The sequence below is a fragment of the Chrysemys picta genome, chromosome 3 (genome assembly GCF_011386835.1).
Source record: "Chrysemys picta bellii isolate R12L10 chromosome 3, ASM1138683v2, whole genome shotgun sequence".
NCBI classification, from domain to species: Eukaryota; Metazoa; Chordata; order Testudines; family Emydidae; genus Chrysemys; species Chrysemys picta.
The window spans coordinates 44,894,547-44,909,477 of NC_088793.1; the positions used below are offsets into that span (position 1 = coordinate 44,894,547).

The following is a 14,931-nucleotide window of genomic DNA, read 5'->3' on the forward strand; positions in this document are numbered from 1 at the left end:
AACATTATGGAAATAATACATAATTATGTGGTTTTGTGTTAAGACAAAATAATTAAAATGCCACTACACTTAACAGCTCTTTACAACCACTACAGGCAAGGTTGTGGTACCCGGACTTGCACTGAGTAATATATTACTTGACAAATAGTCCCAGTGAAGTGAATTGGGTTTCCCTCACTATGTCAAGGATGGTATGCTGAGTCTTTATATTTAAACAGAAATTAAAAAAAAATACTTTTATAAAGCATGCCTCAGTGTATGCAAATATTGCAATAGATAAATACTTGTTGCCATAAGAGAGTTTCTAAGATCATTCCTGTTCAGACAATCACAGTATGGTTATAGACTTACAGATGTCATCTAGCAAAATGATTTAACACAGTCAGATTTTTAAAAATTCCTCCCATTTTTAAAGCTCCTACGTTTTGGAGATGTATCCAATAAATAAAATGGAACCAGTAATTTCTCTCAAAGTGGAAGGGGAAAAAAGGTCTGAACATATCACACTGATTGTGGTGACCCAGTAAAACATATATCCTATTTAAGTTATTTTCAGGACACGACTCATAATAACTACAACCTGCTCTGTCCATATACACCTGTATCCCGATATAACACGACCCAATGTAAGACGAATTCGGATATAACACGGTAAAGCAGTGCTCCGGTGGGGCGGGGCTGCGCACTCTGGTGGGTCAAGGAAAGTTCGATATAACGCGGTTTCACCTATAACGCAGTAAGATTTTTTGGCTCCCAAGGACAGCGTTCTATTGAGGTAGAGGTGTATTTGCATCTATTCACTCATTGTGGGTAAATATGTGAGTTCCATCTTAAGTCCTCTTACCTTCACAGATATTTTCAAGCAGAAGGCAACATACACTTACAAAGTTTCTAATATTTGAGAGAATCTTTACAATGTTGCAGCTGTTATTAAGGTGTTGTTTTTATGCTAGATTACCATTTTTATGGGAAAAGAGTACAACGCTGATCAGCTCTGCTGGATTACTATTTTTATGGCACAGTTTATTTGTGGTGCCATCTGCTGGCTGCAGTAGAATTGCCTGAGCAGTAGCTTGCTATTGCATATATATTTTGACACTCCAAGTGATTGTCATGCATTTCACACATGCCTGCTAAACAACAATTCCACGTAAGGCCTAAACTAAGCTCCATTGACAAACAGATATGTGCCACATGACCAGGAGGAATTCCACACAGCTAGAAGTTTCCAATCAATACCAAGTTCTCAACATGGAAACTGTGTAATACACCTCTCAAGATCCAGCTGGTCCAAGAGAACTGTGAGATGTAGAGGACTCACTTATGGATGGTAGCTTGGCCCAACCTGTAAGAAAATCAAGCTTGCACACAAAGTTCTCCAACCATCCAAAGAGACAATCCTTATTGAGGACTCAATACTCAAAAGAATTGTAAGAACATTTTGCAAAGGATAGGCAGATAACAGGATGGTGTGCTGTTTCCCCAGAACCAAGACACAAGACGTCATTCTAAGATTGGATGGACTTCTGAAGTTGACAGGCAAGGATCTATTGGTGATGGTTCATATCTGCATTAATGACACTGCATCACGGGATATCTCATGGATAACAGATTACTTTGGGGAACTGTAGCGTTCATGCCTGACTACAGGAACTCACAGTTCTGCTAAGAAGAAGGAAGGCCAAGTGATCTTCTCTCAGATCATTTGTGGCCCATGCACAAAGGAAGACAGAAGGCAGAAAATTCTGGAAATGAACCACTGACTAGGTAAGTAGTCTAGGGTAGAGGATTTTGGTTTGTGGAACATTGGTCCACATTCTACATAGTTTGAATTGCCTCCACTTCAGTACAAGGGGAACCAATCTCCTGGCTAGAGTAATCTGGAGGGCATTAAACCAATAACAAAAGAGGAGGGTAAAAGGAAGGAAGATATAAGCATTTATTTAGCACAAAATAGAGATGTTGAGAACAAAATTAATCAAGGAACTGAAGGACATGAAAAGAATAAAATCTTTAATTGACTATACACCAATGCTAAGAGCCTGGGTAACAAACAAAAGAAATTAGAATTACTCATTTATGAGCATAAATTTTAATCTAGTTGGTATTACTGAAACCTGGTGGGATGATTTGCATGATTAGAATGTTAGAATCAATGGTTATAACTTAATTAGGAAGGATCAAGTGGGTAAAAGGGGAGAGGGAATGGCACTCTGTGTCAAAAATAGCATTACCTGTTTCCAAATCACTGTTAACTTGGAAGAAAAAATTATCTTGAATGCTTATGGATTAATGTCCTAACAGATAAAGCACAAGATGGGGTATTAGTGTCTGCTACAGATCACCAAATCAGACTAGGAAACAAGGTAACTCGCTCCTGCACCTATCTATAGCATGTAGGGAGAAAAAAAAGATGCATGATCATGGGGAACCTTCAGTTGGAATGACAAATGCAGCAGGTTTCATGTTGCTAATATTAAAACATCCTTGGAATTTCAAAATATTATAGATGACATTTTCCTAACTCAAAAAGTGTCTGACACTGAGGTATTCTATATTAGACATTTTCTTGACAAAGAAATAGGAAATGATCATAGTACTAAAATTAATGGTAGCTTAGGTACAAGTGATCATGACTTGATCACATTTATAACGTGCAAAAAGAATAAAGTCCAGACCAGAAATATGTATACTTGTTGCTTTAAAAGGAATTTCACAAAGATGGGGAGAATAATTTAATTAGAAAAATGTGAAATACAAATGGGAGTGGTTTAAGAACACTTTACTAGATACCCCAAAACTGCAACCAATCAAAAAAGAATAATAAAAAAGTACTCATTTTAAAAATGGACCTTCATTAGAGGAGAAGTGACAGCAGCCATAAAACAATGAAAAATATTATAAATGGAAGAAAGGGGAATTTGATAGTAACAAGTATAAATCAGAAGCTAGAAATTGAAGAAAATTGAAAAGGGAAGGCAAGGGGCACAAGGAGAAATCTATGGTCAGCAAAATTATGAACAAAAAGAAGGAATTTTTAAAGCATATTACCAACAAAAAGAATATTAACAATGGTAGTGGTCTATTACTAGATGGAAAAGATAAAATTTATCATTAATAATGCAGAAAAGTCAGAAGTGTTCAATAACGATTTCTGTTCTTTATTTGGAGAAAAACAAATGATGTAGTTTCATCATATGATGATTAACACTCTTTCCATTCCACTATTATCTCAGGAGGATGTTAAACAGCAGCTACTAAAGTTAGACATTTTTAAATCAGCATGAATAGATAATTTGCATGAAAGAGATTTAAGAGAGCTAGCTGAGGAGCTTGCTGGACCATTAATGTTGATTTTCAGTAAGTCTCGGAACACTGGGGAAGTTCCAGAAGACTGGAATATTTTAAAAAGGGTAACCAGGATGACTCTGGTAATTATAGTCCTGTCAGTCTGACATCAATCCAGGAGAAGATAATGGAGCTGCTGATATGGGACTTGATTAATAAAGAATTAAAAGATGATAATATAATTAATGGCAATCAATATGGGTTTATGGAAAATAGATCCTGTCAAACTAACTTGATATCTTTTTTATGAGATTACAAGTTTGGTTGATAAAGGTAATTATAGAAATGTAGGACTGGAAGGGACCTCAATAGGTCATCTAGTCCAGTCCCCTGAGCTGAGCCAGGACTAAGTATTGTTTATACAACCCCTGATAGTTGTTTGTCTAACCTTTTCTTAAAAACTTCCAGTGACGGAGATTCCACAAACTCCCTAGGTAATTTGTTCCAGAGCATAACTACCTTTATAATTAGGAAGTTTTTCCTAATGTCTGATCTAAATCTCCCTAACTGCAATTTAAGTCCATTACTTCTTGTCCTGTTCTCAGTGGATAAGGAGAATAAAGTATCACCTTCCTTTTCATAACATCCTTTTACATACTTGAAAACTTATGTCTCCCTGTCAGTCACCCAGACTAAACAAACCCTATGTTTTCAATCTTTCCAGATAGATCTAGAAAATATGACCTTTAATAATTTTTGTTGCTCTCCTCTGGACTTTTTCCAATTTGTCCACATCTTTCCTGAAATGTGGCACCCAGAACTGGACACAATACCCCAGCTGAGACCCTATCAGCACGGAGTAGGTGGAAGAATTACTTCTTGTGTTTTGCTTACAACACTTCTGCTAATACATTCCAGAATGATGTTCACTTTTTTTTTTACAACAGTATTACAATATTGACTCATATTTAGTTTGTGATCCACTATAAAAGAGGGGTGGCCCCTCTTAAATTTACTGACCCTCCAAACTGCATATAGCAATCTTGAGAAATTCGAGAGCCAGGGTGTGTCTGCCAGGGCTTGGGGCTTCAGCCCTGTGGGGATGGGGCTTTCAAGGCTTCAGCCCAGTGGGAGGCACCTGATGGAGTTTAGGTCTTCAGCTCTGCTCCTGCTGAAGGGCCAAGACTGAGCAGGTGCACCCTGTAGGCTGGCTGAAGCCCCAAGACCCGCTCTCCTCACTGAGCAGAAGCCAGAGGCGATGTGGGGGGGCATGTGCCCACCCAGATTTTTGCAAGAGTTTGCTGGCTCTGCTCAGTCACATGGTGCCGCCAGGCCCCCCTCCCTGCATGGCAGCTCCTGGAGCCGGTAAACTGGGAGCTGCTGACATGAGGAGAGGTAGCAGCAAACAGCTTGGAGCTGCAGGGAGAGCCACTGTTTTTGCTGCTGCCTCTCCCAGTAGAAATAAAGCAGCATCTCCTCCCTGCAGCTCCCAGCTGTTTGCTATTGCCTCTTCACACGGAGTAACACCTGGGAGCTGCAGGGAGAGGCCGCTGAGGATAAGAGGGGGAGTGTGCCATAGGGGGGGACTGACCCAAGTGGTTGGGGGGTGAATCTTTAAATTATACCACCAACAGGCACCAGTTGTCTCTGGCAGAAGCCCCTAGCCCTACCACCCCACTGCAGGGCACAAACCCTGAGCTCTCTGCCCCTCCAGTCTGGTAGACGGAGAATAGGAGGCTTGGGGTGCTCCGCACTTTAAATGTAAAAGAGCCGCATGCGACTCACGAACCGCAATTTGGCCCCCCTGCCCTGTAACCTCCAGATCCTTTTCTTCAGTACTCCTTCCTAAGCAGTCATTTACCATTTTGCATTTGCACAATTGGTGTTTCCTTTCTAAATGGAATACTTTGCACAGGTCTTTATTAAATTTCATCCTATTTTTTCTGATAAGTTTTCCCAGTTTGTCAAGGTAATTTTGAATTCTAATCCTGTCAACCAAATTGCTTTCAACCCTTCCAGGTTGGTATCATACGCAAACTTTGTAAGTATACAATCTATGCCATTATCCAAATAATTTATGAAGACATTGAATAGAACCAAACCCAGGACAGATCCCTTCGGAATTCCAATCGATATGCCCTTCCAACTCGACTGTGAACCATTGATAACTATTCTCTGAATATAGTTTTCCAACCAGCTGTGCACCCACCTTATTGTAGTTTGGTTTTGGCTGTATTTCCTTAATTTGCATATCAGAAGACCATGTGAGAGGGTACCAAAAGCCTTACTAAATTCGAGATAGAAAACACCTCTACTGTTTCCACCCTATCCGCATGGCTTGTTTCACTGTCAATAAAAAGTAATTGATGCAGTACACTTAAACATCTGTAAGATGTGTGAGCTGGTACCGCACAACATTTTGCTTGAAAAACTAGAGTGTTGTAAAAAGAAACAGTGCACACATTAAATGGATTAAAAGCTGGCTAACTCAAAATGTAAGGTTTCAGAGTAGCAGCCGTGTTAGTCTGTATCCACAAAAAGAAGAACAGGAGTACTTGTGGCACCTTAGAGACTAACAAATTTATTAGAGCATAAGCTTTCGTGCTCTAATAAATTTGTTAGTCTCTAAGGTGCCACAAGTACTCCTGTTCTTCTTTTTTCAAAATGTAACTGTAAACAGAGAATTAACATCGAATGGGTGTGTATCCAGTGGGTCCCAGAGGGATCAGTTCTTGTCTGTACACTATTTAACATTTTTATCAGAGACCTGGAAGAAAACAAAATCACAGATAAAGTTTGCAGTTGACACAAAAATTGGGGGAATGGTACCTTATGAAGAGGACTAGTGACTGACACAGAATAATCTGGAGTGGTTGATAAACTGGGTTCAAACAAACAATTGTGTTTGAATCTGACTAAATGTACATATATAAATCTAGGAATAAAGAATGTAAAAAATAATTATAGTATGGGGGACTCTATCCTGGGAAGCAAGGACTCAAAAAGATTTGGGGACGGTGGTAGATGATCAGCTGAGTGTGAGCTCCCAGTGTGACACTGTGGCCAAAAGGGCTAATGCGATCCTTTTGATGCATAAACGGAGAAATTTGAGTAGGTGAGACAGTTTATTTTACCTCTATATTTGGCACTGGTGTGACAGCTTCTGCAATACTCTATGCTGTTCTGCAGTCCACAGTTCAAGAAGGATAGTAATAAATTGGAGAGGATTCAGAGAATAGCCATGAGAGTAATTAAAGGATTAAAAACATATTGATAGACTCAAATATGTGAATCTATTTAGTGTAACAAAAAGAAAGTTAAGGGGTGACTTGACTAGAGTTTCTAAGTATCTACTTGGGAAACAAATATTTAATAATGGTCTTTTCAGTTGAAAGAGAAAGGTATAGCATAATCCAATGCCTGGAAGTTGAAGCTAGGCAAATTCAGACTGAAAATAAGGCTTAAAGTTTTAACATTGAGAGTAATTACCACTGGAACAATTTATGAAAGTTCTGCTGGATTCTCCATCACAGACAATTTTTAAATCAAAATTGGGTGTTTTTTTCTAAAATAAATATGCTCTAGGAACAGAACCCCAGGCTAGCAGTGGGCTAATCGGGCTGGCGGCGTAAGATCAGCATTTTAATTTAATTTTAAATGAAGCTTCTTAAACATTTTGAAAACCTTGTTTACTTTACATACAACAATAGTTTAGTTATATAATATAGACTTATAGAGAGAGACCTTCTAAAAAACATTAAAATGTATTACTGGCACACGAAACCTTAAACTAAAGTGAATAAATGAAGACTCAGCACACCACTTCTGAAAGGTTGCCAATCCCTGGACTAGATGATCATAATAGTCCCTTTGGGCTTTAATATCTATAAAAACTATACAGTTCTGCACAGCTGAGTTACCTTATTTTCGTCCATGTCCCTGAATAAATGACCCAGCAACATGGAGGAGAGAGGATACAATTGGTATTAAGTCAGAGTTGTCTAAATTTAGTCAGGGATGGGGAAGAAAAGCGCTTCTATGGAATAAAATAATATGATTTTTTTTTATTTAGCACCTAGATACTTCAGTGATGGATGGATTAGATTAGATAGGCTCTCTAGACCTCATCCAACAAGATCCGTACTTTATTGCTCATATTTATTCCATTTTCAAATCTTACTTATGCTAAGTAAGAGAAAATAGAAATACATTATGCACATATATTTGAAAATGAAAGGCATTAAGAGGAGAAACTCCTTTAAAAGAATACTATAGAACTAGTTCAAAGCAACAGATTTCAGTGCTAATCTTGAGCCATTACTATGGAATACTGTTGTATATGAGAGAGAGAGAGAGAGAGAGAGAGAGAGAGGAAAGTCTGAATAGTCCCCTCCCAAAAGTCAATTCCCTTTCAGATATTTGCCTGGTATGCAACAGCATATCTTCTATCTCAAACCAGGAACACAATTATTTTATAATTAGTTGGCAGAAGACATAAAGTAAACCAAACCTAACTTGGCAATTTAAGTTTCTCAGGAAGACTCAGGACATCACCTAGGTTATAAACTGACTGTCTTACATGGGATTTGTTTACTGTAGTTCATGTCTCCTAAAAACAATTTATAATATTATTATAACTCTTGTTTCAGAGAGCTAACAAGATTTTGCCTAGTATGAAAGCAGTTGTAAAGTAAATTTTAGTATTGAGAAGCGAACAAGGTTATCACTTTTGGGTTCTGTCATATTTGATATTGTGTCTCTCTTTCACTGCTGGGATAAAGCATGACTTAAATAATAAGCACAGAGTCTTGTCCACATCACAAACTGCCTCACAATAGGAAGAGGTTATGCTAGAACAGTGGATGTGTGACAAATCATGACAGATAACAACAACAATACTGCTTAGTGAAGCTTGCTTACTAGATGCCAAAACTACTATATCTGTGATTCTTACTACTTAATCCGTCTCTAATTTAGTCTCTAGGTTGGGTTAGCATTCCGAGGTCCACCTGTTTAGCAAGAAAAGCTGATTCAGACACATCATTTGTACTATTTGAGCTCCACTGGCTTCCTATTCACTTCAGAGGAGATGTCCACAGTCTTGGTCCTAATCTACAAATCACTTCATAGACTGAAGCCATTAACCCTTAAAACAACTACACTCCACAGCTATGATGGAGTTAGATAGGCCCAGGTTTAAATAAACAGGTTCTGGGAATATTGCATTTCTGGTGGCAGAACCTTGACTGTGGACTTGCTAGCCAAAAAACCTCAGACTATGTCTGACCAGCTCAAATCTGCCCAGTGTTCAGATTAGGGTGGAAAAAAAAATCAGCTTTTCAGTAAAGCCTTCTGCTTGAATCAATGTTCTCTAAAAGGAGGGGGAGAATGAAGAAAGGCTCCTACAACAAAAGAATGGTACCTTCCCCGAGACATTTTCTTGGCATTGGTACCTTTTTAATTTTGCACCACACTTAGTGACCACTTAGGTGTTTTGTAACAGCTTCTAGACAGAAAGAATGATTGATTCCCCAAGTACTAAAATTAATTGCATTCATTCTAAATGCTGATAAAGGTAAACTCCATTTAGTATCCCCACTTTCATTGACCGTTATACTAATTCAGCATTTCATTCAAAATATCTATATACAGTTCTAAAAATCATGGGACACAAAAGTAACTCCAGGATCTAAAAACATCCATCTAATAGATATCAATTAATATAAATTATCTATGTAGACAGGTCTCTCTGAACCAAAAGCAGACCAGAATTGACCGTGACTGGACTTTTGCATGTGAACTATACGTGCATTTATTATTATTGGCTATTACACATATTCTGAAAACTCTCATCATAACTGGGTATGTTACAAAATTTAAGATTATTCTGTTATCCTCTGAAAGAAAGAACTTTCCTCCTCATCCTATCCTGTTTACTTGACTTTTCACTCTGGTTAGGTGACACTGGATGATTCCAGGAGATGTGTTGATCATTTTATAACATGATTGTTTTGAGAAATGCCAACTTAAACATTCATAACTTGTGAGTTGTTTTAAAGGTGGTGAAATTCAGCTACAGGCTGATCTGTTGTAGATGTAATTACATAATCATATGCTGCCCTATGTTACAGAAGTTATCTACAAATAAGGATATTTGTATTACATCCGGGAAGGAACAGGATGTTTAGTTTAGTAGGAAATTCTACTAGTTTGAAAACAAATCTGTAAAAATGGGACAAACAAAACTTTTGATACTTCCCAGGAGGCAAATTTCTGAGGGGGAAATTGTTTGCAGTCAAATATTTTGTTTCAATAAAATCAAAATGTTTCATTCTGATTTTGATTTTTTAACTTTAAAAACATAATATTAAAGAAAAGAAAATCTTGAAACAAAAAGTTATTTCGAAATGAAAAATTGAGATGTTCTCTTCCAAAAATACCAAAACAGAACTTTTCCTCCCAAAATGAAAATTTGTCAAAAATTGTCATGATCCTGCAAGTGTTTTATTTTTGACAACTTGGCATTTTCTGACATAACAAATGTTTTGTCAGAAAATTCCCTACCAGTTCTAATCAGTATACATGTGTAAATAGTTAGTAGATACAATGCCAATAGATAGCACTCAATAATACATAGCATCGTTCCTGGGTTTTGTAGGTCCAATAAATTTGTCATTGTTGTGCACTGCAAATGGCATCCTCTGCGTAGCAATTAACATGGAACTTTTAACTTTCTCCACTGGGAATGCCCTGCCCCTTACTGTCATGAGTAAAAGCTGGACATTGACACTGCAGAACATGTGATGTGATGAAGAGTAGGAGAGATGGTAATTGAGATAGGTGGGTCCAATCCAATTTCAGGTTTGGAGATAGATCCAAGACCTTGAAAGGGACCCAGAAACAGATTGGCACCCAATGTAGAGTGAGGAGGATGGCTATACTGCATTCACATCTGTCAGGTTTGCTCTACCTTTGGTTTCCATGTGGCCTTCAATGTCAGCCCGAGGTGTAGTGTGTTGTAATTGTCCAGTTTGGAAGTAGAGTAGAACCTCAGAGTTACAAACACCAGAGTTATGAACTGACTAGTCAACCACACACCTCATTTGGAACTGGAAGTATGGAATCAGGCAGCAGCAGGTAGCGGGGGGGGGGGGGGGGGGAGGGAGAGAGAAGTAAATACAGTACAGTACTGTGTTAAATGTAAACTACTTAAAAATAAAGAGAAAGCAGCATTTTTCTTCTGCATAGTAAAGTTTCAAAGCTGTATTAAGTCAATGTTCAGTTGTTAACTTTTGAAAGAACAACCATAACATTTTGTTCAGCGTTACGAACAACCTCCATTCCCAAGATGTTCATAACTCGGAGGTTTTACTGTAATTGATATATTAATTGCTGTCGCTGTGTCTTCACCGGAGAGGGTATAGCAATGTGGCCACCTGTGCTGTCTTATGGTCCAGGAATACCAAAGAGTCCAAAATTGAAGGCAAAACGCTTCCCTCTGCTTCTTATTTTCTAATCATCCAGTTGCCTACCTTTCTCTATCTTAATAGGACAGCTCCTTTTCTGCTGTGTAGACACTACTTGCATGTGCCCTGTCTCTTTAAGAAAAGTAGTGCCATTTGCTAAAAGCATTTTCCTATAAGAAAAAAAGATGCTAGCTCCAATCATTCTTTCATTATGGAAAAGGCAGTGCTAACTTGTACCTCAGACATTTTAAGGATCCTATGCCTCTTACTCCACTCTGTTAGTGGAAGCACTGCCCAAAGTTTCCTTCTCTTCATAAGGAAATTCATGCTAATCATGTATCATTTAACAAGCAAACCTATTCGGGACAGCAGTGTCAGGGAATAGCATTTTTTTCCCCACAACAAATATGAAAGAAAAAAAAACCTGGCTATTAGTGGCTTTGTACAGTCTTGGTGACAAAAGTGCCACGTGGTGTCTCTGCTAATATGGCACAAGGAATGCAGAGCTAGTCAGTGACATTTTTTACAAGTGGGTGAAGCATTCACATGGATTCCACATGGTTATCATTGGAAAGAGCACTGAGAGTGACATTTATAAAAATAAAAAAAAAGAGGAGAATTTAACAAAAACATGTAATGTTTTGTAAAAGCAAAGTGCTGAAGAAAAATATCCATGAGGCACGATTTTCAAAAGTGCTCAGCATTGGCCTATTTCTACTTTTACTGAAAAATAAATAAAAAACATATTATCCATTGCTTTAAATGGGAGCGAAGCCTACCTCAACCCCTTCCAAAGGAGCTTGACCTCCCAGTGCTACCCCATTACAAACTTCACCTACTTCCCCACTAAGTGTAAGGCACATTTTTGTCTTTGACTTCTCTAGCAAACATATAGTGACACTTGTGTATGTATCTGCGCAAACGAATACATATGTATATAAAATCCTAAACAAGACAGTTCCCTGCACATGCTTCCCCTGGAAAGAGGATAGGGTTTCCAACTGTCTAATCACACAAATCCAAACACCCTTGCCCTGCTCTGCCCCTCCCTTGAGGCCCCACCCCTTCTCCAAGGCTCTGCCCCGCTCACTCCATCTCCCCACCCTCACTTTCACCAGGCTGGGGTGCGGGCTGTGGGCTGCGGCTGAGGGGTTCAGAGTGTGGGAGGGGGCTCCGGGCTGCGCCTGGGGCAGGGGTTGGGGTGCAGAACGGGGAGGGGGCTCAGGGCTGGGGCAGGGGGTTGGGGTACTGGCTCCAGGAAGGGGCTCAGGGCTAGGGCAGGGGATTGGGGAGAAGGAGGGTAGGAGGGGTGCAGGCTCCAGCCGGGCTGCACTTACCTCAGGCGGCTCCCAGTCAGCAGCACACTGGGGCTAAGGCAGGCTCCATGCCTGGCCTGGCCCTACGCTGCTCCCGGAAGCAGCTGGCACGTCCCTGCAGCCTTGTGGGGATGGTCAGGAAACTCCGTGCGCTGCCCCTGCCTGCAGGCACCACCCCACAACTCCCATTGGCTTCAGTTCCTGGTCAATGTTAGCTGCAGAGTCAGCACTTAGGGAGGGGGCAGCGAGTGGAGACCCCCTGACACCAGAGGCTGCAGGACGTGCTGGCCGCTTCCAGGAGCGGTGCCAGGTCAGGCCAGGCCAGGAGCCTGCCTTAGCCCCACTGTGCTGCCAACCAGACTTTTAGCCAGGGCCGGCTCCAGGCACCAGCCCACCAAGCTTGTGCTTGGGGCGGCACCTGGAGGGGGGCGGCGCGACGCTCCGGCTCCCGGGGAGAGCGGGGCCACGGCCGGGCTCGCCGCCCTCCCCCCGGCGCTCTGGCCGCCCTCCCCCCCCGGCGCCCTCCCCCTGGCCGCCGGGGGGAGAGCGGCGAGCCCTGGCTGGGGCTCGCCACCCTCTCGCCGCCCTGCCCCCTGCACTCTGGCCACCGGGGGGAGAGCGGAGCCCCCGCCGGGGCTCACCGCCCTCCTCCCAGGGCTCCGGACGCCCTCTCCCCCCCCCCCCCCCCCACAAGGGCGGCCCTGCTTTTAGCGGCCTAAAATCTCCCGGTTTGGCTTCAGTAGCCTCTGGGAGAGAGAGGTTGATTCTGGGAGATTCCCAGCAAGGTAGGCAACTCTAAAAGAGGATAAGAGAACAAATATAGGACAGATGGCAGTCACATTGCTTAATGCACTAATCGAAGAAGCTCTGATATTACATTGAGAACCTACAGTAAGAACCTATATAGAATAGTATGTAGAATGGAAAAGGAACAGTTAGGCCCAGGCTGAGTGCTTTTGAAAATCCCACCCTTAGTGGAAACCTATGAAGCACAAGGCAATGGATGAAAATACAGACTATTGGTTTTGACAGCTATCCTGGTAATTTACACTTCAACAGTGTCACATTTAAATGTATGTTTGACTGAGTCAGACTCAGCAGGAGGAATGTAACTGCCATTTTGTAATAACGAAGATTCCTGCATCACTTTCACTTTATTAAATCTGTCATCAACACAGAAAAGTGTTGTAGGTAATACTCTGATTTATGTATTTTCAAAATGAGGCAGTTAATTAAATATTCCACATTCACCACCATTTCTCATGTGGAGGTATCTGAGAGGCTGCAGTTATTTCCTGTTGTAAATATAGTGAAGTATTGGGCCAGATTCCCTGTTGCCCACATCAAGAGGCACGGCATAAAAGGTGCAACTCCCCACCTCCACAGGGACTTTAAGCAACCGCTTAGCTTCTCTTGGAGAAGCGTGAAAGAAGCCAAAGGGCCACTCAACCATGCATCCAAGCTATAGGGAATATCTCTGAAAAATGTAATACCATTTAAAACCAGAATTAAAAACCTGTGTGTGTGTGTGTGTATTATAGCTATACTGTTGTTGTAGCTGTGTTGGTCTCAGGATGAGAGAGACACAAAGGGGGTGAGCTAATATCTTTTATTGGACCAATTTATGATGCTGGAAGGAACACGCTTTCAAGCTTCGCAGAGCTCATCCTCAGGTCCTATGAAGCTCTCTGTAGCTCAAAAGCTTGTCCCTTCCAACTGTAGAAGTTAATCCAATGCAAGAGATTACCTCATCCACCTTATCTCTATTATGATATAGATAAGTAATATGCATGCTTACAACATATTAACAAGCACAGCATTCACCTAATTTATAATTGTCAGAAATATTTTCAATTATTTTGTCCCATTTTCCATCATTACACTTTGGCACATGTTCACACAATACCCAATTTTGATCCATCTCTCTATCTATCTAAGTACTTGTTTAGTCCCTGTCACTGTAGCATGAGTGACTAAACCATTAAATGCCCTATTATTAAGGCCCTACATGAATTGCGGGATGATAGTCAAAAAATTGCTTCTGAGTTGCAGAAAAGCCATGAAAAATTGCAGAAAAGTAATAATGGACTTTATTATTTGTGGTAATAAAATTCATTATTACATTTCTGTGATTTTCTGCTGTCGGCCGCCCCGGTCTGAGAGCAGGATCCCAGGGCTGACAGTGGCCACCCGGGTTGGAGAGCGGGGCTGTCAAAATTGTGGAGGAAGCCTAACATTGTGGAATCCGCAATTTCTGCAATATTGCAAGTTAAGTAGGGCCTTACTTATTGTCACATCATCTCCATGGTAGGGAACAATTATTATTCACATATTCACACTTTTGAGGAACTGAGACACATAACTATTTAGTGAGTTGCCCACTGTTGAAAAACATGAAGCAGCAGTTGGAAGTGAACCTGTCTCCTGGGTCCTAGACTGCTACCTCAACCACATGTTCCTGTTTCCATCCCTCTCTTTCTCCTTTTTCCTCAACTCCACTATCTGGCACTCCTGACCTTCTTCCCCTCTAAATCTTCTTCCTTCCCTTTTATCGTAAAAACCCTTAAAGCCTTCATGCTACTTTCCCCCCATTACTAATTTATGAATTGTAGCTCGTCATCTATAAATTCATACTAGATATTACTGTTTGTAATTCAATATTATCCAGTTTAATTTGCAAGTCATCTGATCAGGGAAAGAATATCAGGTGACTTAAGTGACCAAGCACACACAGTAAATAGTTGAAGTGAGCCATACACAACCAACTCATAGGCTGACTGTTTGTATAAGTTGTTCAGTGAATATCTATGAATGATTACTATATTAACATAAATCAAGATCCATTATTAAGCAATTCACAC

General features: G+C 40.6%; 1 protein-coding gene across 4 annotated transcripts in view; it reads right to left on the reverse strand.

Moving 5' to 3' along the window:
* CSMD1 (CUB and Sushi multiple domains 1) overlaps positions 1-14,931 on the reverse strand; it is a 1,932,406-nt gene that overhangs the window by 876,666 nt on the left and 1,040,809 nt on the right. The window lies entirely within an intron of this gene.